At 41.6% G+C, this 27833-nt stretch overlaps 1 protein-coding gene across 1 annotated transcript in view; it reads left to right on the top strand.

The window, feature by feature from the left end:
- The first annotated feature begins 121 nt into the window (after window positions 1–121).
- LOC136886441 (small G protein signaling modulator 2) overlaps window positions 122–27833 on the top strand; it is a 202004-nt gene continuing 174292 nt past the window's right edge. The window contains exon 1 of the mRNA XM_067159218.2: window positions 122–476. The gene's annotated coding sequence lies outside the window, so the exon portion shown is untranslated. The remainder of the gene's footprint in view (window positions 477–27833) is intronic.

Genomic DNA, 27833 nt, shown 5'->3' with positions numbered 1-27833 from the left:
CTGTGTGTCAGAATCCTGAAACACAAGAATATCGGAATACGCCAGACCTTCCTGTACGTTCCACACTCCATGACATTGATCGACAAACTCCCTGTCGTGTTGGTTTTGTGGTGGGGGCTTATCCTATGCCCACATTAGATAGAGCAGTCCCGGCTGCTACGGAGCGTAGGCTAAATTATGTTCTAGTAACCGTTAGTAAATATGTTCTTTTACTTTCAAGGGAATGTGCGCTTGTAAATAATTATCAGTTACTAGCTATAGTCTACACAACAGCTTCCCAACTGCTGAGTATTTTGCGATTAACATAATGAGTGTTATGTGTCACTAATTAATTCCACACTTTTGCATTAATCAACGTGTCTTCTGGCATCCTTTTGCCGACTTGTAGCAGTGCCGTTGCACGCCCATTTCGAAGAGCGCTTTTCCGAATCGAAAACGCAAGACATACCCTTTGAAGATGACATCGGTGAGCAGCGGTGAGTAGAAATTTGCGCTTGTATTCTGTACAGTTGTGTTTTTCAGGTTGAAGGGCAGTTCATTTCTTGTGATTGTATCTTATACTGTAATTTGGGTATAAATCGGCAGATTGGAGAAAACGCCGTACAATATGGTGTGACAAAATCGCCTTGTAATATTCTTGTTAGGCCCAGTAAAAGTCAAGAAGATTAGGTTCAAAGTTAGCCTAATTGTTGTTCAGTATAACGGCCAGCTCTGCTTCTTTCTGAAAGAAAACTTTGTTTACATAACTGAGGTGTGGGTGTCTTAATCGGATGGCACTGTCGATAGAAAGCGGCCATGAAAATAGGAATCTATTTTTATTTCGAGGCCAGTGAATGGAGAATTACACTGATAATCGAAGATATTCGTAAAGTTGAAAGGAAAATGGTCGCCGTGAGAAAAGTGTATGGCATTTTATTTCGAATGTAACAAAAATTACAAACCTAACGTATCAGTTCTATAAAAATAATTGTCATACATGATCATTCTCAAGAAAATAAAGAATTCGTAAACTTGGCTGTAACGAAAAGACTCCAGTGGAACACTTCTACATTCAGCTGTGAGGTCAGTCTTCTTTCACTTTTTTTTTGAAAATGGGGTGTTCAAATCCCGCCCAATTCATGCGTGATTTTTGAAATGTGGTTCTAAATCTATGTACTACTACGATTTCAACAGTCACATAAAATTTGAACCTAGCTTTGCCTTGTTCTTCCCGGAAAGTTCCATATGTAACATTGGAGGGTTGTCTGACTACTAGGAGGAGTTTGAGGGTTCTTTAGGGTGTTACGTGAACGACCACGCTTATGAACCCAGCAAAGCGTGTTCAGGAATGATTTCGAGTCCTCTTGAAGATCCATTTTATTCTGAATGTTGCTCTGTTTTAAAACGATTTATTTTCTCATTCATACCTAACTCAACACTTATTGTCAGATATTTTGGACCCCAGGGCTCGAGTAAATATTATTTGTAGGCCTAGAGTTCCTCAGTGAACATAGTATAAAAAGATGAACCACAACAAAAGATTCTAAGGTTTCTGGGTAAAAAATAAAGACAGAAATTATTAAAACTACCAAGTACTAAAAAATATACAGCACAGTGTTGGTAGGTACCAAGTCCGCTAGACAAATGCTGTTCTTGGTTTGGTAGTAGCGAACACAAGTTAGCTTTACAGTCATAGAGTTGAGCTGTACACTTTGTAGTCGAGTTTAATGTTAACGTTTAGACAGAGATCTTAGCCCAGGTGGCAGGTTCCCTAGTCTTCTCTTTCAAGGAACTTTAAAATTTGACGTACATTTCGCTTGATGTGTTATGCCAATCCCTAATTGTTTGTCCGATCTGTTCTCTTGAATTCCAACTTTGTTTTCTCCTACCTTTGAAAAGCTGCCCTCAAGCTTGGTTGACGGGTGCAGAGACGGTGTCGCCACGGCTCTACTCGTCTGCATTCGGTAGAAGGAGTGGAGGATGGTCCCTACAGTCGGCTATCCTGAGAATGGTTTTCCATTTGCCTGCTCCTAGTATAGGCCACCTTACAAAACACCGTGCCACATCTCCTGGCCTGGGAGAGGGCGTCACCCGCCTCTCCCTTAAGGGGAGGAGTGTGGAGTTACTTATTCGTCTGCTAATGCCATTCAACGCCATCTCTCCACTAACAGCTCGCCTCCTTACTGCCCAGTCCTTCCAATTATCTGTTTTCGTTTGTATCTTTTGTCACACAGCGGGCGGCCCGGCTCATTAGAATTACCTGAGAGGGCTCGCTTCCAGTCAACCCAGCTGCGTGCAGACACAGGGCTACTTGTCACTCAACACACGATTAGTGTTATTTGGTTCGACTCCAGAGACAGTCCAGTAATTCACACACTCAAACACAGTGAACAACTACACAACAACAGCTCAATAGTGTTAAACATCAGGACAGTGCTCCTCACAACAATCACCATTAACACTCTTCTAATTACAGTCACGACAGCTGCTCCAGTCCAGGGTTCTACGACAATCCTCAGACCACCAAAAAAGAAAAACAAACACACACACTGCACTCTAACACAGTACAAACCGTGTTCCGTTCCGTACGCGATGATATCCTGACTCACGGTATCCAACAGCCACACCGGACACACCGACACAACAACCACTCCTCGTTCAGACCTCGGCGGGACACTGTCGCCCCAGCCCACCCACCGAGCCCAACACATTGAGCGACTTTTCGCGGCTAGCCTCCTTTTCATAGCTCGGGTGGTGTGTACCGGAATATTGGCGATGTGGCGAGAGGCGGAACATTCTGGTCGCATCTCCCAGGAACTCGCGGGGAAACCAGCCGAAGAGACCAATACGCGCTTGTCTGACTCACAAGACCCGTCCAGGAAGTACCTAAAAGGTCTCCTCTAATTCTCTGAGTTCTCATCATCATCATCATCATCATGAATTCCTTCCAGCGAGCCGTGTAGAACGATGTGCCTCTCTCTAGGGCATCCCATGTTTCTCCTCTCTTCTTTTATCTGATCTAACCACCTGACTTCTACCTTATTTTCTAGAAATGTAGCCATTCTTTTGTCTCATTTTCGCCGGCAGTCTCCGATATCAATACCGATACAGTCCATTTGACCTCCTGAATCTAACGTATCTGCTGTATCCTACAAGTTGAGCCTTTCCTAAACCCGAACGCGTCAAGCTCACTAACCTGTAATTATCCGCTTTATGTTGATCAACACTTCCTTGATGCAGACACATTCTCAGGACACATTATCATTGAGGGCGTCACGTTAGAATTTCATCTGGTTACGTTCTGTTTCCGGACCCATGTACTGTCTTCTTATATGTGTGAGGAATGTGTCTTGGAAGATTGGCCGCAGGTTATCCCCAGGAATCTCATCAATACCAGCTGATTTTCTAGCTTTCAACTTGTATATCTTTTTGTAAATGACAGTTCTTTGTTAGTATTAGTCACCTTCTCTACCTGTGCTTTATCCTTATATCTAATTATTTTTACACACTGCTGATTGAATACTTCTGCCTCACATAGACGATCCCATTGTTCATTAATGATCATTGGAACGCCCTTCCTGGAACCTGTTTCTCTCTAAAAGTTCCTAAAGTACTTTCCATTTCCCCCCAAAATTCATATGACTGCCAATTATATTATTTGCCATCATGTTATCCTTACCGGGCATTTTTGCTAAATTCACTTTACTATTAAATTATTTCAACTGCTCCTTGCTTCCACAACTCCTAAACTCTTTATTTCTAACTTGCACCTCTTTCTTATCTTTATTTGTCTGATACAATATAGGGGATCTATCCCATTCCTTTTTTTTTTTGCTAGTTGCTTTACGTCGCACCGACACAGAAAGGTCTTATGGCGACGATGGGATAGGAAAGGCCTAGGAGTTGGAAGGAAGCGGCCGTGGCCTTAATTAAGGTACAGCCCCAGCATTTGCCTGGTGCGAAAATGGGAAACCACGGAAAACCATCTTCAGGGCTGTCGATAGTGGGATTCGAACCTACTATCTCCCGGATGCAAGCTCACAGCCGCGCGCCTCTACGCGCACGGCCAACTCGCCCGGTTATCCCATTCCTTAGAACCTTTGAAGGTATATACCTGTTTTCACACATCTCAACAATTGCGCAGGCTCTTTATATTTTTTGTTTGCCATTTTCCATTGATCATAACGACTTTTTAAAAACTCCCCCATGCATCAACGGTATGGTAATGTCTAATAGTCGTACGTTTACAACCTTGCTTTCTATCGTACATATTTTTAACTACGACAAAAATAGCTTCGTGTTCACTTATGCCATTTGCCACTTTAGTTTCCCTATAGAGCGCATATGGTTTTATCGGCACCACGTCTGAAATACTTCCCCCTCTAGTTGGTTCCGCCACTTTCTGATTCAGCTGTTCTTCCTAATATTAACCTATTTGCCATTTGTTGGTCATTTACCTTCCAACTTAACATTTGGTAAATGAGATCCCGCACATACCTGATCAAATAATTCCGCATCAAGGTCAGCGTCTCGGTACGCAAACAAGTTAGAGATTAACCTTACACATAGAATTTTATGTTTTTTAATCCTCATTTTTTCATAGCTTACAAATTGTTCTTTTCTTACAATTTTCTTTTACGTCGCACCCTTTTTTCTTGTTGTTGATGTGTCTTGCCAATGATTGAGTGTCCATTTGGATACATGTGCATGTTGAAACATGGTGAGAAATAATCACCGTGCCAGCGTTATCGCTGGGCTGAGTGGCTCAGTTCGGTGCTCAAGTACGTCAGCTTTGTGTCGGTAGCTTTACTGGCACGTAAAACACCTGCTGCGGGACTAAATTCCGGCACCTCAGCGTCTCCGAAAATCATAAAAGAAGTTAGTGGGACGTAAAGCCAATAACATTATTTATTAATAGTCCTATTTTTTATTTCAAAGTAAACCGTCTAGAATTTGGTTTTATACGTTCTATATCGCTTGATTAAAATAAGAGCGGGACTGTCTCTAATGTTAATTGTCTACATGTCGTTGTGTCACTTCAGAGATCCTTGCGCAGACTTCAGCCAAGTCCTCATGAAGTCCCCTCAAGATCCGATTGTGACTGCCGGATTTGAACCTACAATCTTGGTACCTGGATGTGAACACTTTACCACTGATCCTCAGACTTAATAATAATAATAATAATAATAATAATAATAATAATAATAATAATAATAATAATAATAATAATAATAATAATAATAATAATAATAATAATGACATTCGCACGTCATTAAGATAACGTTCTTTTAAAGAGACTGCGATTTCATAAAAGAAAAAACAAGGAATGGTTACAATTTGAAAGTGTAGACCAAATGTCCTCCCCTGCGAACCATGTAACCTTGTCGCGGTGGGGAGACTTGCGTGTCCCAATGAAGCAGATAGCCGAGCCGCAGGTGCAACCATATCGGATGGGTATCTGTTGAGAGACCAGACTAAGGAATGGTTCACCGAAAGGGAGGTAGCAGCCTTTCGGAAGTTGCAAGGGCGGCAGTGTGGATGATTGACTGATATTGCCTTATTACATGTTATAAACCTCATTTTAGGTCCGTATTGAAATTTTTTTTTAACAGTTCAACAATAATAAAGGTGTTTTAATTTATTCCACCTATTCAATACTTATATTTTCACTTATAGTTGTTACATAATTAAATTCTTAGTTACATGGGACATGTTTCGCCCTCAATTAAGGGCATCTTCAGCCTAAATACAATAATAAAAAATACAACTAAATTAAAAGTGTAAGTTAAATACAATCATCAAAAATACAACTAAAATAAAAAGTGGAAGTTAAAAGTTTAGTCTGTTATTAAAATTCGGAACAATAAAAATGTGAAAAATGATAAAATAAAAAGATGCTAATGGAAAACTGTCTTATGATTAAACTATAATCTTGTCGGAGACTAAAACTTCTATTAAAATTCTAATTAAAACAGTTTATATAAAATATTGGAAAATCAAAGTGGTAGTAATAAAAAGCCAACGACATGAGGGCGTGTACACAAGCATAAACTTGATTGTCATGAATACAATCTTTTCAAGGCCGCTGATGAAAATCGTAGCAAGTAAGGCAGAAGCGTCTATTGAAAAATTGTAAGAGGCCGTTAGCACCGGTAGGTAATAAAATGGCTGAATCCTTGCCAGAAAATGTCAACAGATGCAGAAATAAGTTTTATGTAAGTGGAAGTTGTTATTTGTTAACTACTGTTGAGTTGGTTGCTGCCCGTCTGTTGGCTCTGAGTCTGGTCTTACAATTTTTCAATAGACGCTTCTGCCTTACTTGCTACGATTTTCATCAGCGGCCTTGAAAAGATTGTATTCATGACAATCAAGTTTATGCTTGTGTACACGCCCTCATGTCGTTGGCTTTTTATTACTACCACTTTGATTTTCCAATATTTTATATGAACGGTTTTAATTAGAATTTTAATAGAAGTTTTAGTCTCCGACAAGATTATAGTTTAATCATAAGACAGTTTTCCATTAGCATCTTTTTATTTTATCATTTTTCACATTTTTATTGTTCCGAATTTTAATAACAGACTAAACTTTTAACTTCCACTTTTTATTTTAGTTGTATTTTTGATGATTGTATTTAACTTTCACTTTTAATTTAGTTGTATTTTTGATTATTGTATTTAGGCTGAAGATGCCCTTAATTGAGGGCGAAACATGTCCCATGTAACTAGGAATTTAATTATATAACAACTATAAGTGAAAATATAAGTATTGAATAGGTGGAATAAATTAAAACACCTTTATTATTGTTGAACTGATATGGCCTTGTAATAATACTCAACATGGCTTAGCTGTGTTGATACTGCTACACGACTGAAAACAACGGCAAACTACAGCCGTAACTAACTCCCGAGGACATGCAGCTCTCTCTGTATGAATGATGTACTAACGATGGCATCCTCCCGGGTAAAATACTCCGGAGGTAAACTAGTCCCCTATTCGGATCTCCGGGTGGGGACTACACGAGAGGGGGCGATCATCAGGAAGATGGATACTGACATTCTGCGAGTCGGAGCGTGGAATGTTAGAAGTTTGAATCGTTGTGGTTGGTTAGAGAATCTGAAAAGGGAGATGGATAGGCTAAAGTTAGATGTAGTTGGTATAAGTGAAGTACGTTGGCAGGAAGAACAAGATTTTTGGTCAGGCGACTACCGAATTATCAACACAAAATCAAACAGGTGAAATGCAGGAGTTGGTTCAATAATGAATAAGAAAATAGGGCAGCGGGTAAGCTACTACGACCAGCATAGTGAAAGAATTATTGTCGTCAAGATAGACACCAAACCAATGCCCACCTCAATAGTGCAGGTCTATATGCCTACTAGCTCAGCGGATGGTGAGGAAATCGAAAGAACATATGAAGAGATAGAAGATTTAATACAATATGTAAAATGTTATGAGAATCTAATTGTGATGAGAGACTGGAATGCAGTGTTAGGCCAAGGAAGAGAAGGTAATACAGTAGGAGAATTCGGACTGGGACAAAGGAACGAAAGAGGAAGTCGGCTGGTTGAATTCTGCACTGATCATAATTTAGTCCTTGCCAATACTTGGTTCAAACACCACAAACGACGGCTTTATACGTGGACGAGACCTGGAGACACTGGAAGGTATCAAATAGACTTCATTATGATTAGGCAGAGATTCAGAAACCAGGTTTTGGATTGCAAAACTTTCCCAGGAGCAGACGTGGACTCTGACCACAACTTGTTGGTCATGAAATGCCATCTGAAGCTGAAGAAATTGAAGTAAGGAAAGAATGCAAAAAGATGGGATCTAGACAAGTTGAAAGAAAAGAGTGATAAGGATCGTTTCAAGGAACATGTTGCAAAAGGACTAAATGAAAAGGCCGAAGGAAACACTATAGAGGAAGAGTAGATAGTCATGAAAAATGAAGTCAACAGGACTGCTGAAGAAATGTTAGGAAGGAAGAAAATATCAACTAAGAATCAGTGGATAACACAGGAGATACTAGACCTGATTGATGAACGACGAAAATACAAGAATGCTAGAAATGAAGAGGGCAGAAAAGAATACAGGCGATTAAAGAATGAAGTGGATAGAAAGTGCAAGGGAAGACTGGCTGAAGGAGAAGTGCAAGGATGTCGAAGGTTGTATGGACCTAGGAAAGGTAGATGCTGCATACAGGAACATCAAGGAAACCTTTGGGGAAAGAAATCTAGGTGTATGAATATTAAGAGCTCAGATGAAAAGCCACTTCTAGGGAAAGAAGACAAAGCAGAAAGATGGCAGGAACATATCCAACAGTTGAATCAAGGTGAAGATGTAGATAATTTGGTTCTGGAACAAGAAGAGGCTGTTGATGCTGATGAAATGGGAGACCAAATTTAGAGGTCAGAGTTTGACAGAGCTGTGAGCGACCTAAATAGGAACAAGGCACCTGGAATTGATGACATTCCCTCTGAATTACTGACTGCCTTAGAAGAAACCAGCATGGCAAGGTTATTCCATTTCGTGTGTAAGATGTATGAGATAGGTGAAGTCCCATCCGATTTTCGGCAGAATGTTGTTATACCCATTTCCAAGAAAGCCGGTGCTGACAGGTGTGAAAACTATCACGCCATTACTTTAGTATCTCATGCCAGCAAAATTTGAACACGTATTGTTTACAGAAGAATGGAAAAACAAGTTGAAGCTGAGTTGGGAGAAGATCAATTTGGCTTTAGAAGAAATGTAGGAACATGTGAAGCAATCCTGACTTTACGCCTGATCTTAAAGGATCGAATCAAGAAGGACAAGCCCACATACATGGCATTTGTAGATCTAGGAAAGGCATTCGATAATGTTGATTGGACCAAGCTATTTAAGACTCTGAAGGTGATTGGGATCAGATACCGAGAACGAAGAATTGTCTACAATCTGTATAAAAATCAGTCTGCAGTGATAGAAATCGAGGGCTTTGAAAAAGGAGCAGCAATCCAGAAAGGAGTGAGGAAAGGCTGCAGTTTGTCCCCCCTCCTTTTCAATGTTTACATAGAACAGGCAGTAAAGGAAATCAAAGAGGAATTTGGAAAGGGAATCACAATACAAAGAGAGGAAATAAAAATCTTGAGATTTGCCGATAATATTGTTATTTTATCTGAGACTGCAGAAGATCTCGAGAAGTTGCTGAATGGTATGGACGAAGTCTTGGGTAAGGAGTACAAGATGAAAATAAATAAGTCCAAAACAAAAGTAATGGAGTGCAGTCGAACGAAGGCAGGTGATGCAGGAAATATTAAATTAGGAAATGAAGTCTTAAAGGAAGTAGATGAATATTGTTACTTGGGTAGTAAAATAACTAACGATGGCAGTAGTAAAGAGGGCATAAAATGTAGACTAGCACAAGCAAAGAAGAGCTTTCTTAAGAAAAGAAATTTGCTCACTTCAAACATTGATATAGGAAATAGAAAGGTATTTTTGAAGACTTTCCTGTGGAGCATGGCATTGTATGGAAGCGAAATATGGACGATAACTAGCTCAGAAAGAAAGAGAATAGAAGATTTTGAAATGTGGTGTTACAGAAGAATGCTGAAGGTGAGATGGATAGATCGAATCACAAATGAAGAGATACTGAATCGAATTGGTGAGAGGAGATCGATTTGGCTCAATTTGACGAGAAGAAGAGATAGAATGATAGGACACATCTTGAGACACCCAGGACTTGTTCAGTTGGTTTTTGAAGGAAGTGTAGGTGGTAAGAACGGTAGGGGTAGACCAAGGTATGAATATGACAAGCAGATTAGAGCAGATGTAGGATGCAGTAGTTATGTAGAAATGAAAAGGTTAGCACAGGACAGGGTGGCATGGAGAACTGCATCAAACCAGTCTATGGACTAATGACTCAAACAAGAACAGAGCAAATGTCTCAATTTCGTCATATTTTCTGGCGTAGATCAAACTACTGAAGGTTGTAGTACGTAGTATAGACTAAAAGTACAATTAGACAGTTTGTTCGTAGAGAAAGCGATCTACGTCATCTATCTATTAAATAAATTAAGTTACATTTCTTTACTCCAATTTTCTCCAGATCTTGTGTCTACCGTCTGATCTAAGCAGGTATTACCCTTTGTCAATATTCGGGGTGCTTGTATTTCTCTGAAATAGCATTCCTTTCTCTCGAACAGCAAGCCTCGACTATTACTGTGAAACAGAAGGGCCGGACTGAGTGGCCTTGTGATCCCAACTCCTGCGGGACTAAATTCTGGCACTTCGGCGTCTCCGAAAACCGTAAAAGTAGTTAATGGGACATTATAATTTCAGTGATCCGAGCTGACATAGACAGCAGCAGGTGACATCACAAGGGATGTGCATTAGATACCAATACAGCATGAAGTTCCCCCATGACGAGACACAGTTCTTGGTGATTTTACTATAAGAATAACCATCACAAGGCTCAAGATGCCCGTGTTTTGTTCGCTACGGCTTTAAAAGGAAAGTTATTATTCAAAGTTTTACATTTTTGGAGAGTCCACTGTAAAATACGTCCTCAGTTCGTAAGTTAAACTGTTTTGGGGAATGATTATTTCATAATCTACCACTCACTTGAACCTCGTACGGGAGAGTTTGAAGCTACATCTAGGACGTAAATGCGACCTTGTAATGGAGCAATGAATACTTTTACAAGGGGTGAATGTTTTGAAATATTTATTAACATCTAGGATGTAGAAAACCACCCCTCGTGCCTGAAACTGTTTCGGAAGAATGGACGTTGAGAGTCAACTCCCATCTAAACCTCTCAAAGAAGAAATGTATACGGTATTTTACACCCAGCACATAAAAGAAGACCCTTCTCGTAAAATTACAAGTTTGTACTTCAAATGGTTTTATGAGAGATGAATACGGAGCTAACCTCATTCGACACAAGTGGTGGAGCGTTTACAAATATATTTCCTGTTTCACACGTAGGATTTAAAATGTATACCGCTATTTGGAATTTTGTCTTCGAACGTTAAACTGTTTCGGAGGAAGGAATTAATATATATTTTTCGGATCTTTACCCTCATTTAACTCTCCGAGGAGTTAAATTTGTTTCAAACCTTCTGTTATTTAACGCCCGGGATATTCAAACAGTTTCATATATACGTATATTTTTGTCATGATTCCTCATCCCCCATTTAAAACCCATTAGCGATGTATTATTTTAACTGCACTTCATACTTGTATCCTCATAAAAATAATTCAACTTCTTTTACACCCCCCCCCTTAAGTTGATTTACTCCCCCTCCCCAAGAAAAATGCATGTTTGTTTAATTTTAAAGGATATTCCAAATACCAATTTTAACGTCCGTAACATCCTTTGTTTTTGTGTTATAAGTATCCACATACAAAGAATGAAACTCATTTTTCAATTCATTTATCCACCTTAATCGGATTTTCCGAAAACAAAAGAATGCGCGTTTCTTTATTTTTAAAGAAGATTCCAAATACAAATTTTCATGTCTGTAACATGTTACGTTTATGAGATATACTCATTTTACAAATTCACCCTTTAGCGACGGAATATCCGAAAATCCTGCCTTAGTGAGCACCTGCGTTGTATTCTGAATGTATCCCTAAAATTTAATTTCTTCACGTCCAGTAGTTTTGGCTCGGCGATGATGAATCAGTCAGTGAGGACAACTTGTGCGGAGTATGCTTATTGAACCTCGCATTGCGGCAACAGCGAACATTGTCTTGTTCTCGGCCTGGCACTGTGCGACTCCAAGTGCTGGTCTGAGTCGGTGGTATACAGTAGATTGCGTGCCAAAAGAGCCTGGACTCAATTGCAAACCTCTGCGCAGTATTCGTATGACGCTGTTGATGGCGGATGGAGACGTTAAGCCTTGAACAGCCCCGTGGTGCTGTTCGGCCCTGCACATGTCCTGGCAATACACACTTGAGTGCTAGCAGAGGGGACGGAGTAGAAGCCCTTGTCCTCGCTACAAGCTTCTGAGTGCACTTACTTCGTCTAAGTTCTTGTAAGTGCACACATTTTCATTTCAATGAATTGCAAGTCATTTACCCTTCTGTTAGGAACGGGCCTAGCGAAACAGTTTTCCTAGGTTATCCGTGGGCCCGTCAAACGAAGAGAACACTGACCTTCCGAAGACTGCACGAACATCGGTGCTGGTGTAAGAGGAAGTGCAAATATGCAACACTAATCAGAGCGAAATGGAAGAGAGAATGTAGATGTCGGGAAGGAGAAAGACTTCCCAGGCCTCGCTCGATACGTTGTCTCACCGCACCCTCGTGTCAAGTACTGTCCCGCAGCACGTGCTAAACTTCTGTATTCAATTAATGCGATTTAGTTCGTATCACTAATTGTCATTGATGGGCTCCTCGCTTTTTAGTTTCATCGTGTTCCTGCCGCCCACTTCCACCGCTAATGTTGCAGCACGGAGGAACTTCTTGGCGTTACGATTCAAATTATTGTTAACCATACAAACTCACGGATCTGTGTACAATTTCTTGTATAATTCTGCTCCCACTCACTTGTGCCAGGCTCCTCACTTTCATCTATCCTATGCAACCTTCCTTGGTCAACTCTTCTTCTTTTCCGACCCTGTCGAGGGCTAGCGAGTCTTCCATTTTCACGCCTTTCATGGCCCTTGTCTTTCTTTGGGCGATACCTTCATATTTCGAAGTGTCGGATCGCTTCCATTTTTTCTCTCTGATTAATACAGGTCGGTTTCGAGGTGTATTTCCTCTTAAAACAATAATCACCTCCCCCGCTTGCTGAAGTCATGGGGAGCACGTGGGTGGAAAATAGTAAACAATTGTTGATGTCCACAGCCAGTACCGACCCAGCCCTCCTACGTAATTGGAGAAGAAGAATGCCGTAAAGAGGAGTCGAGCCATTAACTTTGCTAATGGACAGTGTGGAAATTATAGCTCTGCAATTCTATCTCTTAACTTTAATCGTCCCAGACAATCGACTTTTACAGTTGTTCGCCTCATCACACGGTTTGAGGTGGCACAAGGATGATGTATTTGAGTAAACGAGCTAGAATAACATAGAGAGCCGGAAGCGCTGCCTGGCTCTTGAATGGAGTAAGTACGCATTTTAGAATCACTTGGGGTGAATTAAAGACAGTTATCCGAAAGCTTTAAAGCATTAAAAATCATAGGCTGCGAATACCGCCATTTTATCACATTGCGACACGAGGCCAACATCACGATCAGCTGATCGTAGGGTAGTTCGAAATCGTTGCACTTTGACACACGAGTAGGCTTCGAAATCGGAACAAGAGCGTTACCCTGCTTGGTTGTTGTGGTTAAGTGTATATTACAATAAAAACCGTGGACATAAATATTTATGACAGAAATCCTTAAAATGAAAGGGACCTACAATAGTTTGCAACAAGGTATTGCTTCCCCATGAGTACTGTATTTATTTATTTATTTATTTATCTGTTTACCCTCCAGAGTTAGTTTTTCCCTCGGGCTCAGCGAGGCATCCCACTTCTACAGTGCCCTGGAGCGTGGGACTTTGGGTCGGGGGATACAACTTGGGGGACGACCACTAACTCGTCCAGCCGGCCGCACCTGCTATGCTGAACAGGGGCCTTGTGGGGGGGGGGGGGAGGATAGACAAGGAAGAGGCCGTGGCCTTAAGTTAGGTACCATCCCGGCATTTGCCTGGAGGAGAAGTGGGAAACCATTTCGAGGACGCCTAAAGTGGGAGTCGAACCCACCTCTACTCAGTTGACCTCCCGAAGCTGTGTGGAGCCCGTTCCAGCCTTCGTATCATTTTCCAAATTTCGTGGCAGAGCCGGGAATCGAACCCAGGCGTCCGGGGATGGCAGCTATACTCATGCTAATCACTACACCACATGAGTACTGTACCACTATAATTGTTTTATTACAATGTAATTCCGGTTACCATATCATACTGGGTTACTAGCTGAAAGTTGTCCATTATGACGTGTAGCCTAGTTTTAAATACCAATGCAACTGACATCTACAATAAAGGCTGTATACATTTCACAAACAGCAGTAAAATGCTGTATTTACCATGCTTGGTGTACGTTTGACCGAAATAGGTGACTTTTCGTGGTTACGTTTCCTTGGCGGTAGGCGCTCCATTTTCTTTCTCTGTAATTATCAAGGAAAATTGAACGGGTTAGAACGGCATTTGCCAGTAACCGCCGTTGGTCATTTGTTTCATACATGTACTTATCTTCGAAATGTACAGAGCGTAAGCGACTGTATTTAGTGGAATACCATTTATATCTTTTCGTCCTCACAACCCATTGTTCCGTCAATCCCTTGTTCTTTAAAGGAAATCTGAAATATAATCCGATAAATAATTACCGTGGCTATCAGTACTTCCGCTGAGTAAGCATTAACATGGATTTAATTACAAACAGAAGTTAACAAAAAGTGATCTCGGCTATCATTTAGTAATACTTATTTAAAATACGACATATCCTTGTTTTTATGACTCCGATTAGTACAACCGCACGCTGAGCATACGGCTGGCATTCTTGAAAGCGAGAATTTATCTTTTCACTTCTTCAAAATTTATGAAAACTTACGAAATTAAATTGCCATGCACAATTTCCCTGTCATCTCAACACATGTTCTCGCATCAACTCGCTTTGTTTTGACAACCGTTAACATGGCTGCCCTTTATCAGCTTGCTTCCGCAGGGAGCGCTGATGTCGGGCATACAGCCCCTCTATGTTATTCTAGCACTTTCAAATATTACCGCAATGTGGTAACTTGAGCTTCTTGCCGTCCTCCGTGCGACGCTTCTGCCGTCCCTTTCTATTCAGAAATAAGACGGGCGCAACTCTGAACAATTTGTGCTGTAGTGACTGCCGGTAACTTGTACTCGTGTCGAGACGGAGAGCATTTGTAACCATTGGAATTGAGCCGGGAAGTAGTCGCAAATGTCGAAACGAAACAAGTTGAAGAAAATGAGCTACATCCACTACACAGACACGCTCCACCAAAGTCTAGATTGAAATCTAGGAGGAGCTTCCTACCGTCAACATCTCCAATAAATATATCTCTGAAGGAAGCCAGAACAAGCCATGTTCAAGCATGGACAAAACCAGCTGAATGCTTACCAACCAGACATAGCACATAGAGATCACTGAACAGGTTAAGAACAGGTGTTGGAAGGACAACCTAGTGAAATGGGGATATTTGGATGTATCACCACTATGTGAATGCGGAGAGCATCTGTGTCAGTGCTTGCTCAAGGCACAAGGAAATGCAGTCGCAGTTGCTCGCTTCTGGGCTAAGACTATTTAATACCATTTTGGTACCGTATATATCTATATATAGATTCCTTCTGTTTCATTGTTACTAAATTGTAATGTAAAAACCGTTCTATTGTTTGCTTCTGACTCGAGTAAGTAAAAACCCATTGCATTTCGTATAGTGTTTTAGGTTAGCTTTTGCGGGTAGTTGATTCCGTTGCAATATCTACACCTGAATATGAATGACACTCACTCCAAGACAAGCCCAGGAAGTAGAGGACTTGTTTTGTGCCATGATCAGTCAAAGTCTCAGTATGATGCAGTCTGGACGTGATCTAAGTTAAAAACTGAAGACTTTCGTTTTACAAATTAATATTTATTCTAAATACCATGATTTCCTGTACTCATTCATGTTAACGCGTAAGCTACTGGCACTGTCATTTTTCGTATAGTAAAAATAAGAACAAATGCTGTTTTTAGATAAATGTTAGGGTTCGGAATTGCACAGTTGGTAATATTTCCGCTTAAAGCAATCACCACCACCACCATCACGACTGGGTTTGTGAAAAGTATCCAGTTTTCACACCGCATTGACTTAAGGTCTCGACCACTTCTTCGCACATCGTGATGGGTTGGAGCTCGCGTTGTCTTGTCGTCGTGGCATCGTCACTTGTGTTGTTATTGGTATTGTCAGAGAGTTTTTATTTCATTCCATGCGTGCCGCTATTCTCTTTACTGTTTATAATCACTTTGCTCGTAATCATTAGTTAGAAGTCAGTGTACGATAGGATATGGTGTAGAGGTAGGCCCAACAATCATCATGCTTCTCCGAAGTGTGGCGTGTGAAATGATTGTAACTGCCCTTGATTTTCTTTAGAAGGAGGGTGAGAAATAATCTGGCAAACCACATAGGAGCACACTGCGGTTGCTCTTTGGATTAAACACGGTTTGAAGGGTGACTACACAGAAATCGAGGACCTTTATGAACTTTTTGCTTTTTGCGGATGATGTTATTCTCTATAGAGTGATAAATAAGTTACAAGATTGTGAGCAACTGCAGCGTGACCTCAGTAATGTTGTGAGATGGACAGCAGGCAATGGTATGTTGATAAACGGGTTGTGAGTTTCACAAATAGGAAAAGTCCTCTCAGTTTTAATTACTGCGTTGATGGGGTGAAAGTTCCTTTTGGGGATCATTGTAAGTATCTAGGTGTTAATATAAGGAAAGATCTTCATTGGGGTAATCACATAAATGGGATTGTAAATAATGGGTACAGATCTCTGCACATGGTTATGAGGGTGTTTAGGGGTTGTAGTAAGGATGTAAAGGAGAGTGCATATAAGTCTCTGGTAAGACCCCAACTAGAGTATGGTTCCAGTGTATGGGACCCTCATCAGGATTACCTTTTTTATTTATTTGCTTTACGTCGCACCGACGCAGAGAGTTCTTATGGCGACGATGGGGCAAGAAGGGGCTAGGAGTGGGAAGGAAGCGACCGTGGCCTTAATTAAGGTACAGCCCCAGCACTTGCCTGGTGTGAAAATGGGAAACCACGGAAAACCATCTTCAGGGCTACCGACAGTGGGGTTTGAACCCACGATCTCCCGAATACTGCAGGATTACCTGATTCAAGAACAGGAAAAAAATCCAAAGAAAAGCAGCTCGATTTGTTCTGGGCGATTTCCGACAAAAGAGTAGCGTTACAAAAATGCTGCAAAGTTTGGGCTGGGAAGACTTGGGAGAAAGGAGACGAGCTGCTCGACTAAGTGGTATGTTCCGAGCTGTTAGTGGAGAGATGGCGTGGGAGGACATCAGTAGACGAATAAGTTTGAGTGGTGTCTTTAAAAGTAGGAAAGATCACAATATGAAGATAAAGTTGGAATTCAAGAGGACGAATTGGGGCAAATATTCGTTTATAGGAAGGGGAGTTAGGGATTGGAATAACTTACCAAGGGATATGTTCAATAAATTTGCAATTTCTTTGAAATCACTTAGGAAAACAACAGATAGGGAATCTGTCAATTGGGCGACTGCCCAAAGATCAGTATTGATTGACTCTTCCCAAGAAGATGCTGTTCTTCCCGATAGGGGGGCTGCTGTTCGAACGTGGAGATATTGTGATGCCGCGATGTGAATTGTTTTTAACAAAATCAGAACTAAGGACTTGGGCGAGACTTGGGTAAATGCGGGTTGGAGTAAAACTAAAGGTCGGGCTGATGACCATGCCTGATCCATCTGGAAAGGGTGCCTCGGCGTTCGTTAGCGGAGCACTTCTTTTCTTCAACAGCAGAGATTCTCGTGAAGAAATGGACTATGAGAGAAAGAATTACTTGCCAATAACAGCATAGTTATGGACAATGCTCCTTTCCAAACTGTGCAAGCGGACAAGGCTTGAGAGGCACGCGATCTAGGAGGCTTTGTTAGGAGTATTTAAATGTATGAAATCCCGAACGCCGAGATAGCGAAGAACCGGCGCCACAAAGTGATACGTCTCCCTCCTTACCGTTGTCATTCAGATAATTTGAGCTATGAATGCAGGATGTAGTGTTTACAGTGCTCCATGGGCTGTCTCTGTCTCATCCTTGGCTTTCACAATATGAAAGTGACTGAGGTATGAGCGATGCTAGTAATACCATTCCTTATGCAGCCAGTTGCTGTTATGAATGGTGTGAAAATATCGCTCATAGGGTTGATGCATGCATTTCAGTGGGCTTCGCAGACTGATATGTAATAGCAGCGGCTGGCTCGGTGAGGAAAGCAACGGGAAACTACCTCACTCCCCATTTCCCTAGTATGCCTTTGCAGTGACACCTAGGCTATCTATGATAGGTGTTGGTGGAGCTGTAGAGGATGAATACCCAACATAAAGAAGCTATGACTTCTACAATCAGAAGACCGTCAAAGTGTTTGGCCATGTTGAAGGCCGGGAACGAGAGGTGCGGTACATGATCCAATAATATTCTACGAGAGTCAGTGACCTGCACATAGCTGTTAGCATTCCAATAGTGATTGTCATCGAATTACTGTTTTTTTCGGTTGTTTTAATTAATTTGTAATTATTCTTTATGATTCCCTCCATTGAATCATTCTGTTTTGAGGAAAGGCAATGCCAGGAATTTGAGCTTATAACTAAGTTTTTATTCCCGCTTTAAGGTTAAACGTTTTTGTCTTCATGTTATCCGGTGTGTTCTAGTATTATGAAAATATAATTAAAATTTAGAGAATGAATCCTAACTTTGGAAACAACGGAAGTCCGTGAGAGGGGCGTGACTCTGTCTCTCGGGCCAGGAGGTGCGGCCATGTCCTGCAAGACGAGAACGAAATGCAGGGCTGCAACTTCGCTCAAAATCCATGCGTATTAGTGCTACTCAAAATGGAAGACGTCGGTGCAAGAACCACACAGCTCCAGTCCTCTATCGACTGCTTCAAGAACCACATACCTCCAGGAGCTGTCGCGTTTTCCGTCCAACTAGTTAACCGTTAATAATAATAATAATAATAATAATAATAATAATAATAATAATAATAATAATAATAATAATAATAATAATAATAATAATAATAATAATTTTTGAGCACCTACTCACTGAGCCAATCAACAGTATAATAAGAACTGTTGTCTTCAAGTGATTTTGGTCGAGTACTTTTAAAACCTGGACAAATTTTCATGATTATTTTAAAATCTACCTCTGGAATTTCTAATATAACACATTACAAGTTACTCCTTGTGTTCATACTGTTTTAATTTGTCCGTAGAGAGTTTTTGCATATCTAAAAGGATTTCATTGGTAGGTAAAGTCAAATATTTCCAGTATTATCCAGACAGTTCCATTCCTTTTTCTCTATTATCATCATCATCATCATCATCATCTGTTTACCCTCCAGGTTCGGCTTTTCCCTCGGACTCAGCGAGGGATCCCACCTCTACCGCCTCAAGGGCAGTGTCCTGGAGCTTCAGACTCTTGGTCGGGGATACAACCGGGGAGAATGACCAGTACCTCGCCCAGGCGGCCTCACCTGCTATGCTGAACAGGGGCCTTGTGGAGGGATGGGAAGATTGGAAGGGATAGGCAAGGAAGAGGGAAGGAAGCGGCCGTGGCCTTAAGTTAGGTACCATCCCGGCATTTGCCTGGAGGAGAAGTGGGAAACTACGGAAAACCACTTCCAGGATGGCTGAGGTGGGAATCGAACCCACCTCTACTCAGTTGACCTCCCGAGGCTGAGTGAACCCCGTTCCAGCCCTCGTACCACTTTTCAAATTTCGTGGCAGAGCCGGGAATCGAACCCGGACCTCCGGGGGTGGCAGCTAATCACACTAACCACTACACCACAGAGGCGGACTTTTTTCTCTATAAGAAATGAAATAGGCAAAAGGTTGAAAAAACCGGTCTGCAGTATAGAAAGACATTATTAAGGTTCTATCCAAACTTGTGTCCGCCTCCATGGCTAAGTGGTTAGCGTCCTGGCCTTTGATCACAGGGGTCCCGGGTTCGATTCCGGGCAGGGTCGGGAATTTTAACCATCATTGATTAGTTCCCCTGGCACGGGGACTGGGTCTATGTCTCATCACGACGCGCAGGTCGCCTACGGGAGTCATATCAAAAGACCTGCACTAGGGCTTTTCCGAGGCCACACGACACCCAAATTTGATAAGTTTTAAGAAACATCAAGTTAATTGTTTTTGCCCGTCCTGGTTCTTGCACCCGCGTCTTCGCTACTGAACTCGGGAGCTCAATGGCGTCGCTACTAGGTTCCATTCATTGTAATTTAGAAAAGTCGACTTATAGCAATATGTGGAGAAGGACAGCGCCAAACAGTTCGAGGTTAGTCTTCGCGACACTGAAATGAAATGGCGTATGGCTTTTATTGCTGCGAGTATCCAGGACAACTTCTGCTTGCCAGGTGCAGGTCTTTTGATTTGATACCCGTAGGCGACCTGCGCGTCGTTATGAGGATGAAATGATGATGAAGACAACACATACACCCAACCCCCGTGCCGGCGAAAGCAATAAGAACCATCTGCTTCACTATATTGGCTCCCAACACTCATCCATATAGCCGCGTCTGCAAGACACACTAGTAAACAAATACTTGAAAAAAAAACTGAATAATCCCAAACTTCCGGTTCATGATGACAATAAAGCGGCTTCGTTGCAGAAATCCGCCGCTACGTCTTGCTTGCCGATAGTAACTTCGACATTGATGACTTCTGGACTGACAGGGCTCAATCTGAATGCCGTACAAGGGTTATCAACTTCGGAGACAAATGTGGAAGTCTCAGACGCATCCGAACAGAACATGGAGTAAGCGGTGATTGAGGAGCCTTGAGTACAGAGCTAGACTCTAACATTATTTTGTTTTGTGTCATTTTATTTTTTTCTTTCGAATTGAATCTTAACAACCAATCTCATTTTCATTGTCTGTGTCTTGTTCACATCCTGCCAGTATCTCTTGCGCCCATCGATCAGCGCTTTCTTCCGCTCCTCTCGTAAAGGGCAAGTCCAACTTCTGGGTTCTGTCTTCACCATCCTTCTGAAACCAACCCTGTCATTGATTACATTATCTCTCACATCTTTCTCACATTCTTGGTACCATCTCAACTTAGATGCCTTTAGTTTTAGAAAATTCCACATTTTCTTTGTGAGCCGGTCATTATTTATGCGGAAGATATCCCCATAAAACACCAACAATATCCTTCTAATTGTTGTTATCGGTTCCATCTTACTGTATGCTTCTTTATTGGATTTAAGTTGATCCTGCCCTTGAGCCCAGCTGTTGCCCAAGATCTTCCGTAGTAGCCTGCGTTCTCTTTTCAATAGTTGATTGACTTGTGCACACGGTCTCTGAAGCATACAGGTCTTCTGGTATAACGACAGTGCTCTAATGTCTACATTTGGCTCCGAAACTCACCATCTTCTTATTATAATGTTTTTTAGTCAATTGGAACGCTCGATCTAATTTCCAGATGCAGACTTTTTCTAATCAATTCTCTTGGATTACTTCACCAAAGTAACCTTCTTGTCTGTTTCAGTCTTTCCATGCTCTGTTGACATCCGTTCTGGACCATTACTGATGTTCGTCATATACTTCGTCTCCTCAAAGGAGATTTGTAGTCCTTCTTTCTCTTCTGTTTTTTATTATTGTCAGTTAATATTTGTGTGTGTTATTTATAATAGGTTGTATTTTAGTTGAAGGCGTGTGATGCTGCCGCCTGATATTCATGTTAGCAATTCAAGTCGAGTGACATGGACTTTTTGTCGGAGACCCCCCGACCCAAGGGGAAGAACGTGACAGAGCTGAATTACAGATTGCAGTTTCAACAAGTAATCGGTAATATTACTTCACAGAACACCGGTCGTAAAGAAATTACGGACTTGTTTCTTCGCGGGATTGGAATCGTGGCAAAGTTTTCAAGGATAAAAGATGTTATTCTACTGTATGTTTAAAATCACTGTCGTTAAGTGCCTATAATCACTAGCTCTAAACATGAGAAGCTTCAACATTATTATTTCGCCGTAATTTGTATTTTACTTCGTGACTTTTAGAATAGCAAATGATTTATCATTTACTTTATATAACACTTTATTCTTAAATTGTCATCGCTAAGCCGAGTCTTCTTGCGGGGATTTTTGACGCTGTGCACGGACGGACACCTGTGTAAGAACACTCCTAAAGCTATCTTCATCATCTCCCCGTTCCTGTCCCAGTTAATACAGGACGTGACTTTGAGCCCATGTGGTGCCTTTGGAAGCAACTGTATGTCGTCTGGTCAGTGAGATTTAGTGAGATGCCGCGTACAGTCATATCATACCACTGTTGCCGTGCCCAATTGCAGATATGTGGCAAGGCTACACTGTTGGCCTTTTCGATGCTAATCTCTCATATTCGAGGATTGAACAACAGTGTCAAATGAAAGGTCTCAACACTAGTAAGTCCTCTGTAGGTAATGTGATAAAATTACATCAGAATGGTTTCTCACCAAAAAGAACTTCGAAAATGCTGGCCCGCAAGAGAGTTCGACACTCCAGTACTCCGGAAATCCTTAAGAAGGTAAAGGCTGCTGTCCTGAAAAGAAAACCCAGCAAATCAAAGACACCTTGCCAGCCAAACAAGTACATCTAAAGGTACAGTCTTCCGTATAGTACAATAAGATCTCAACCTGGTAAAGCGGCATAAGCCACGTGGACACGCTTTGAAAGCAAGGCACGTTAAATAATGGTTCACTAATGCCAGAAAAATATACGAAAACTACGTAGTAGGGGATAAATGGATGAAGCTCTGGTTTGTTTGGATGGCAACAACAAGCCCCGGGCAATTTAATATCGCAAAAAAAAACCAAAAGGGGCACTCAAACTTCGTCAAGGGAAACAAAGAAAAGTTTGCTAGGGGGTTCATGGTAGCACCAGGATAGTGTACGCGGGGTAAACTCAGAATCCTCAGAGCGCCGAAAAATGTAAAGAACAATGCTGCCTACTTGCAGAATAATGTCCTTCGGCTGTATGTTGAGGATTCTTCAAATGTCTGGATCCAGTCATCAGTCACCTACTACGAAAGAAAAGAAGCAGAGACGGGTGTCAGTGTCATACTATTTAGTGAGATCCCTATCAAATTCCCGGATGCCTCGCCGATGGATTTCTGTGCCTTTGGTCTCCCGGCTTTCTTCTAGACATCCCACCACTATTGAGGGTCAAGGAGGTGTGGGAGAATATTCCTCCGTCCAAGTCTTCTACAGTGTATGGTAATAGTCCGTGCGCGAACCGGGTCTGGAGGAAAGGTACGTCGGAACTTAACTCGGGCAACATGCGATGTTATCGATTAGTGGAGTGGAAGGATTATAATCTTATTTCAACAAGTAAATTATGACTGAAAATTAGCGATTAGTTATTAAAAATAAAAATAAATAAAGTATCTATTACTAGTAATTGGATTACTTCCCAACCCTCATTGTAGCAGTGTTGTTCGTTACGTGTGTGTGACGTGCGGGCGTTTCCCACAGGAAGTTCCTGGTACTGAACTGATGTTTCATCTGTCTTCCTATATGACGAGTTCCGGATGATCGGCCAGCGACATCTACTTTTGATAACTGGCACGCGAGCGCTGAACAAGTTGTGGTCTAGGGGTCACTCAGCTCACTCGCCGCCGATCTAGAGGGCTGAGAGGAGCTGTCACGCTGACCACTTCTCGCCTTCGGACTGAGCAGCGGTTGCTTTGGAGGCCAAGGGGTTTGTTATCCTTCAGTAGAACTTAGCTTCTTAGCAAACACACTGGTAGTTCGTACTAATCCAGCTCATCCTTATTTAGCCACACGTAATCGCTGTCATCTCCGGACTCTCTCAAACATATTGCCTTTTCTTTGTACTCCTTCTAGACGTTGACTTCTTGTGAACCACTCTCTTTTTACTGTGCCCATAAAATGATCATACTAGTTGTTATATTCTCGACGTTTTCATGAACTTCTCGATTCGGAACTTGGGTTGTGAATCTAAGATTTCCTTAAGGAAACTCCTTCCCTTTTTCTCAATGACCGGGTCATGATTCCCGCCGCATATTCCTCATTTCCTTTAATTCCACGTGGAACATACGGCCTCCAGCTTGTTCTATCGGCCGCCAATGCTTTCACCTCCCTCCATGTCTTATTACATAGTTTTCATATACCAGAATCCGATTCGTTTCCTGTATTTCATTGCAAAAGTCGTCCCCATAAAATCCATCCCGCATAAATTTCGTCTCGTTGCTGTAATGAGTTTAATTCATGTGTGCGAGTTATTAGCCCACAGCCTTTACCACAAGGCAGTTTGTTTTTCCCCAAGAAGAAGGACTGCCACGCCGTACCAACTTCACCAGCTACAGTAGCGTCCCCACCTCGCAGGACGTGGACGAAGCTCACCGTAAAATAATGTGTTAATTTTGCTTGGATGGATATGAACTAGGATTTCTAAGTTCCATGACATAATCTGAAAGCTATTTTCATCTTTTCCACCCTTACAGCTTCTTTTTCATTCCATTCAGGCTGACAATTTCTCCCCGATACTGGAGTTCCTGAACACGGTAGATTTCCCCAAATTTGGTTTCTGTTTTCTCTCAGTCCATGTATGCAGTATTTCAAAATATATTCTTAAACCAGTTTTGGCGAACACATTTTGTAATTCCTCTATTTGTTTCGCGGCTAGACACATCCTATCTTTATCCCGTTCTGTTGTTGCCTTTCGATCATTCTTGATCTCCAATCTCTGGTGATCTTTCCCAGGATAGAATTAAACAGCAGTGGTGAAAGGCAGTCCCCTAGTTCCAGACCCGTTTTTGTGTCAAAAGCTTCACAGAGTTCACCTATGAATTTAACTTGACATGAGGTGTACGTCAATGTCTCCTTGATTAACGCTAGGGATTTATCATCTAAACCAAACTCACGAAGTACTTAATTCTATGCCTTACGTTATGATTGTTCTCTTCTGACTTCTCATTGCAGTTATCTCAATGAGAGAATGAAGGGAGCGTCCTTTCCTAAAACCTGCCATCTGTTCGTCTAGATCAGTTTCACTCTACGCAGCAGCGCTTTCCAAAGGATTTTACATACAATGGGAGAAAAGGAAATGGCTCCATAATGCAATTAGTGCATTCTTCTATTCATAAGGAATTACTTCTGTGTCACAAATATGGACGCAAAGTTCCTCTAGTTTTTCAAATACATTTTCACTGGCGTACTTATATAATTCTGCAGAGATGAAATCCTTTCCTGAACCTTTATTGTTCTGAACTCTTTTATTATCTCCTTAATTTCTCTCTTACCTGGTGGCAGAGAATTGTTAAGTTCTTCGGAGGATCACAATTAAGAAGTTTTTGAAAATAGCTTTCCTTCTTCATCTTTGAAACGTATACTCCCTTCATCTTGTTCTTGCATTCCTCCTCAGTTATGTCCAGCTGGTGATTTTGGCCATCAGTTTTCTCTGTTCCTTGAAATGTTCATAGTTTCTTTCATTCCAACAGCACTTACTTCATGCTTTGGAACGTTTCCATAAAGCCTCTTTATTTTTTGCTTTACGTCATACCGATACAGATAGGTCTTATGGCGACGATGGGATAAGAAAGGCTTAGGAGTGTGGAGAAAGTGGCTGTGGTCTTAATTAAGGTACATCCCCAGCATTTGCCTGGTGTGAAAATGGGAAACCACGGAAAACCATCTTCAGGGCAGCGGACAGTGGGGTTGGGACCCGCTATCTCCCGGATGGTAGCTGAAGTCATACCAATCTTCTTCTAACTTATGAAAGTGAGGAGCCTGGCACAGGGAACTGGTGGTCACCAAGTTGAGAGCTCCTGGAAGGTCCCGCTTAGTCTCCTCTTACGACAGTCAGGGGATACCGTGGATGAATTGTACCGCTCGCACTCAATCCAACACTGAAGATGAGTACAATAACACACTAGGGTAAATCAGGTCAACTCATAATAGACCCCAGGGAATCACTGGATAGGAACAAGGAATATTTTGAAAATCTTCTCAACATAAACGGAAATGTTTTTGTTGACGTAAACATTCGAGCTCATGGGGAGGAGGGCAATGATGTTGGTGAAATTACGATTGGGGAAGTGGAAAGAATGGTAAATAAACTTCATTGTCATAACGCAGCAGGAACAGATGAAATTAGACCTGAAATGGTGAAAGTGAATGGGAAGGCCGGGATGAAATAACTTCAGAGTAATAATGGAGTTAGTAACGTACCATCTGATTGGACAAAAGCAGTAATTGCACCTATCTACAAGCAAGGGAACAGGAAGGATTGCAACAACTATCGAGGTATCTCACTGATTAGTATACCAGGCAAAGTATTCACAGGCATCTTGGAAGGGAGGGTGCGATCAGTCATTGAGAGGAAGTTGGATGAAAACCAGTGTGGTTTCAGACCACAGAGAGGCTGTCAGGATCAGATTTTCAGTACGCGCCAGGTAATTGAAAAATGCTACGAGAGGAATAGGCAGTTGTGTTTATGTTTCGTAGATCTAGAGAAAGCATATGACAGGGTACCGAGGGAAAAGATGTTCGCCATACTGCGGGACTGTAATGTTGACGATCGTGCTGCAGTGAGAATTGATGGTTCAAGTACTTACAGGGGATAGACAAGGCAATAATATTTCATCTTTGTTGCTCATAGATTGCATGGATCATCTGCTGAAAGGTATTAAATGGCAGGGAGGCCTGACCTATACTGACGGCAGTGAATACGGTGTGAAAAAGCCTTTCCAAGACTTTCTAGTAGGTAAGATATTTGAATGTTAGGTTGGGAATACAAAACTGTTAATAGAGGATGGTGATGAGAGACGAGAGGCTTCACGTTACGTTCAGTTGTGGTGTAGGTGTCAAGGCAACAGAACGTTGTGTTTTTTTTTCGTTCCGGAAGGACTGTGGAAGGTCATTCCGACTGTACCATACTCCAGAGAGGACTATCTACTGCGGTTCGCACGAATTTAGCTGCTATTGTTCCCACCTATTTAAGAGGGACCACGATAAACTAACCTTTTTGTCTAATTTCATAGGAGCGAAACATGTATTTGGACAGTTATCAGTCCTATCACGTATTATTTCATCAAGAAATACACATAAGATCTATAAAATAGTTGTTTTCGTTATCTGGCCATACTCATGCCTGTTCCGTTTCTTGGTTTGAGATAATAGGAAATATAAACAATAGTTCCGCGATCTCCTGCTCCACGTTCGTGATTGCACGTGCTTCTCGGATGTTATCAGTATCATATTCTCAACAAGTATGTCGGTGCTGTTATTAAGAGTTGGTTCATGTCTGCGTTGTTCTCATCATAAAACAAGAGAAGTAGAAAGATTGCTGGGCCGAGGTTCATGAGCTTGTGAATGTTGCAATGGTACCGGCTACGTGCGAGCTGCCTTAGTACTTAATCAATACAATTTTCTTGCTGTGTTCATTTTAGCCAGATTAGCTCCAAAGTTGTTGGGACTTATCTAATTAGCAGCAATAAAAGTCCACAATTTATTTTAAATTGAGCAGTTGGTTTCGGAATTAATGCTATTTTGTTCAGAGTGGTGGGCGCATAGCAGTTTCTTGAGGAAGTTATCTATTACTTTTGTTATTTACGTTTTGTTAATAAGTAGAGTCGTGTCCTCATCCCGAGGTGAGGTGAGCTGCATGTACCACATACCTGCCCCGAGGATGGCAGCAGTAACCGTTACGCCTTCACTCCTGAAGTTCTCAACAACTAAGCAAAATGGTTACTGCAAATTCTGAACGACTAATTAAGTTAAAAGTTTTTGTGTCCAATTAAAGGGACATGCAGGTGTGATCTGAAAATCTCAGCAGCATCTTAAAAATGGCTGCTGATGCAAAAAAGGGCATCTTGACCAGACCCAAAATTTGGACTACCTACACATACAATTTTGTTTGGCTGGGGTTAATGTTTGCTGCTAAATGTGAGAAGATCGGCCATTTAAATCATGTCCAGGCGTCTAAGACGGAGATGGCAATGTCTCACGCGAAAGGGGTCTGGTGCTATGCTGCAAGGCGCCCTTCCCGTTCCTCCAGTCATTGTACACTTGTATGTTTGTGTCATTTCTTCATAAGGGATGTGTCATCATGACCAATCGG

Source organism: Anabrus simplex, chromosome X, assembly GCF_040414725.1.
Source record: "Anabrus simplex isolate iqAnaSimp1 chromosome X, ASM4041472v1, whole genome shotgun sequence".
Lineage (NCBI taxonomy): Eukaryota > Metazoa > Arthropoda > Insecta > Orthoptera > Tettigoniidae > Anabrus > Anabrus simplex.
This window is presented reverse-complemented; position numbering and strand designations above follow the sequence as displayed.